This window comes from Ipomoea triloba, chromosome 7 (genome assembly GCF_003576645.1).
Source record: "Ipomoea triloba cultivar NCNSP0323 chromosome 7, ASM357664v1".
NCBI lineage: Eukaryota > Viridiplantae > Streptophyta > Magnoliopsida > Solanales > Convolvulaceae > Ipomoea > Ipomoea triloba.
The window spans coordinates 12,899,594-12,904,068 of record NC_044922.1 but is presented as its reverse complement, the minus strand read 5'-3'; the positions used below and the strand labels follow the sequence as shown (position 1 = coordinate 12,904,068).

General features: G+C 35.0%; 1 pseudogene; it reads left to right on the top strand.

Annotated features, from left to right (window-relative positions):
• Positions 1–3,457: 3,457 nt before the first annotated feature.
• LOC116025814 overlaps positions 3,458–4,475 on the top strand; it is a 16,928-nt pseudogene continuing 15,910 nt past the window's right edge.

Genomic DNA, 4,475 nt, shown 5'->3' with positions numbered 1-4,475 from the left:
CGCCTCTATCATTTTAGTTACTCTCTGTATATCAGTTCTAGAAACCTCACCATAGATACAATGTTAACTCTACAAACCATCTCCTTCTATTTCGATTTTGTGTTTTTGCCATTTTTTTTGTTACCAATTACCTCTGAATTTCGCTGTAATCGGTTCACAACTCAGGTCTCGGGTCCCGATTACAGGGAAGAAAACCCTAATATTTTCTTCATCAATCTCAGCAATATGAAACACGCTCAAGAAATAAATTCATCAATCTTTGAATGTAATATTTTCTTCATCAATCACAGCAATATGAAACACCGCTCAAGAAATAAATTCATCAATCTTTGAATGTAATATTTTCTTTCGCTTTGTATTCGATAGACAATGAAGTCTCTGAGGATGTATATATGTATATACAAGTGTGGAACTAAGTGATACAACAGCAACACAACAGTGCAAAAAATATAAAATAATAGGAAATCAATATAGAATAGACTACTCCCCTACCCCCTTTAGTTGAAAACACACGTTTCCTATTAATTAAAATACCAAACACAAAAGAGCAACAATAAAATAAAACATTTAGTATATAGGCTGGAAAATGAACCAACTTGATTGAAGGCCCAAAACGACCGTGTTTTACAAGGGGGAAAAGTTTGCCAATTTTATTTACCAAATATGTTTGGCTTTATTATAGTAGAGATTTTGATAAGCAAAAGAGAACCAATGTCTACCTTGTATTGTAAATATTTTGGTCCAAAATTTTTAGATTCTGTATTTTTTAGTTGTTGAGTGCTACTGACTCTGTTACAATGTAGTATCTGTGAGTCAACAGTTGCCTCCTCGAATCCACTCCCATCATCCATGTGATAGTGTTTTCCGGGACACCGGGTGCCACTAGACCATAAAGTATTTGTTTATATGTAAATAATGTATTAACAGAAGATACAAAATTTTTGTATCATGATTCACGATGTAATATGAACCGTAGTATAATAATTAAGCAAAAGTGTATTTTGTTGAAAAATTTAGACCCCTTTTATTTTATTATTTTATAAGATAGTATTTTTCTCTTTATTTGACAATTTGTACGTGTTATAAGTATTGCTGCTAGCTTGCTAGTCAACAAATAATATTCAGCCCAACCTTTTTTTTTTTTGAAACTATATTCAGCCCAACCTAAATATCCAAAACTCAATAGACAATAATTAGCCCAACCCTTGTTCGTTTCTCAGCTTCTCCTTTCTCTCTCAGTCTCCGACTTTCTGATTCTCCATTCTTCCCTCGGCTCTCGTTTCTCCCTCGTCTCTCACCGCTTCACGCCCTCTGCCCTCAGCTCCTCACATCCTCAAATGCCAAACGGTCAAAACCTCACTACGGCATTATTGCAGTGACTCAGCGGCGACCGTAATTTTTACATATTTGGTTATTTTTATTATTTTTCTTTAACAATCAAGTCTCTGACTCTCTAGATTAATTAGTTTAATTATTTTTTTTTAGTTATTATTATTATTTTTTGACTTTACTACTATTTTGCTTGCTTCTGTTAACTGCTGCTAGCCTGTTACTACTAATTTTGCTTCATGTTCTTTATTTTAGCATTGTTAAAACATAATTGATCTTAAAACTATAATTATTGTAAATTTAAATTCATGAAAACTCTACATTGTTTCTAATCCTTGTACTGGACAATGTTTCAATCATCATTGTAAGTTTCAATTCAAAACATTTATGGTTTGTGAAATTATTTGTTATCCTTTTCGGGGACCGAAACCGACAATCTTCATACTTCTTTTGTTTAAGAGTCATTGAAGTTGTTACAATTTATTGTTTCTCTCCTATGCAATCTTCATACTTCTTTTGTCATTTTGTTATTCAAACCACTCATAATGTTTGAAATGTGAATGCTAACAAGTAAAAGTTGCAAGCTATCATCTCTTTTTTAATTGCATTATTGTGGTACATTTGGCCATTTACACACATTTGGTTAAATCTGTTTGTGCATTTTTCAATAAATGCCTGCCATATTGTCTGAGTTTGTTCTCTTAACAATTCAAACTTAAATCTACTTTTGGTATAAATGATTAAAATATTTTCGCCTAATGAGATTTGGTTTTGTAATGATCCAGTTTGCTGCAAACAATGCCACTTTTCTTCATTAGCTCCTTAGTTGCCTGATTCCTTTGATAATGAACAGTTGAACACATTACTCAGTGCTGTAAATAATTTATGAATGTCCATATGCTAATACCCCAAACCGAACTGAATTCTGAACTTTATCGAACTGAACCGAACTACAATGTTAAACCGAATGGTTTCATTTTTTAAAAAATAGAACAAATTGAAACAAAAAAAAAAAACTGAACTAAATACCGAAACGCCCACCGCTATTGGAAAATGCTATTTAAAGTTTTAATTGATGGGCTTTGCTATTGGGCCTTTAGTTTAGTTGGCCAGGTAGGTTTGGGCTAAGACAGATGTTTCTTCTTCTTCTAGAAAAAAAGATGAAGATAGCCCACTAATTTCTATCTTTAGTTTTAGAAGTTAAAGAAGAAAACAGTAATCTCCGGAGAGATCGACGGTGACTCGGCGTTCCCAATAGTACTACAAGTTCACCGGGAGCCCAACTCTGTCTTCTGCTCAATAGGATCAACCAGGTATTGTATTTTTACTATTTAAGGAAATTTGCCACTGTCCTCAACATGCTCGATGAAATTCTTCTGACATTCAGGTTTGTTTAAAATGTCAGTTATCAACCCTTTTTGCACTTGTTAAGATAATTTTCAGATTTAGAGTAGTATGCTTATTGATTTATATGACGCATCCTTACTCATGGGCTGAGTAAATTAAAACTGTCAGACCTTTGTGGTCATTAAGCAGATTGTTGTTGCTATTAAGTCTTGTTCTGAACTTCAGATATTTGCAATGGAAAGTCAATGTTATTGATTACTTATTTGGTTTATAAATGGTGCTCAGATGCGTACTTACGAAATCTTTACTTGGCTACTAAGTACTAAAGCTTAAGTGTTTGAAGCACAGGAGATTCTGAATCTTCTGGATAGTGTGGAAATAGCCAGGAGCATTTACTATTTTCCACACAGTGAACTGAGGCCTGCTTGGGACATCACCTTTTGTGGCATGCATTTTAGATACTCTGGGTTTCACAGTATAAAAACTGGTGAAGGTTGATATTCAAGAGAACCCTTGTCGCTATTTGAATGTGGAATCAACTAATATTAAACTGTTGAGGGTGACATTAATATGTGGCTAAATTGTGGGAAATCCTCGTTCTTGAGGAATGTGAGAAAATTCTCGCAATCACAATTGGTTTTCCAGTTGTGTTCTTTCTCAGACATTGCTCAGAAGAAGACAAAGCTTGCCCCACTACAGGTCTTTTGCACTCCCTCTATGTCCTGTACATAGGTACTCATATTTTATAATCTTACAAATGCTTCTCTTGTAGGAGCAGAGAATGATAGACCGCTTCCGTATATGGGCAAAAGGAGGCGATGGTGGCAATGGTTGTAACAGCTTTCGTCGTAGCCGGCACAATCGCTTTGGAAGGCCCGATGGTTGGATTTCACAAAAGACTTGACAGAAATGAAACTGTTTTATCTCTTTCTGTGTTTCCTTATTATACATCAGCCTACCGTTCTAATCCAATTTCTTTCCTTGTCATGCGCTTAATGCACTCTTTTTCCCTAACAGATTTCTTCTGATTTTTATTTAGTTCGGTTAAGTTTTTATATTTCTTTGATGCCATAAACAATTTGGATCATATTTGCATAGCACATTTGCACATCCTGTCTCTTTGATACTCCACGTAATTTTAGGCATTTCTCTTTGTTGTGTTTCACTTCCTTGGAGAAAAGGGCAGGCATCACACTTTAGGCACTTGCTACCTCTAACTATTATGTTTGATATATCAATTACATAAAATCATTCATAGACTTGTTCTTATGTTTTTTCAGGTGGAAACGGTGGACGAGGTGGTGATGTTATACTTGAATGTTCTCCAGCAGTCTGGGATTTCAGTGGGCTGCAGCATCACATAGTGCGTTTTTCTTCTCTTATTGGCTACATATTTCTATATCATATTCTGTTTCATTTTTTTACCTATGTTTTGTCCTAATTTACTTGCTATTCTTTTCCTCTAATCATGTTCATTGTGGCACAATGTATTACTTGATATATATTTACAATTATTGTAATTTTCAGAATGCAAGGAGAGGGGGGCATGGAACTTCCAAAAATATGATAGGAAGCCGAGGCACTGATGAGGTTGCGCTATATACTTTTTGTTGGTCCCAAGGGGATGGGGTACAAGTCTAGAGGGGTGGGGGGGTGAATAGACTTGTATAAGATTTTGCAAATCTTTTCAACCTCTCGTGTGTATTGAACTTAGGATGTTTAGGTTCGATACCTCACGAGGTGAAGACAAAGTTTTATGCGCAGCGGAAATGTTATCCCCTTTTAGTTAGCACGAGTTT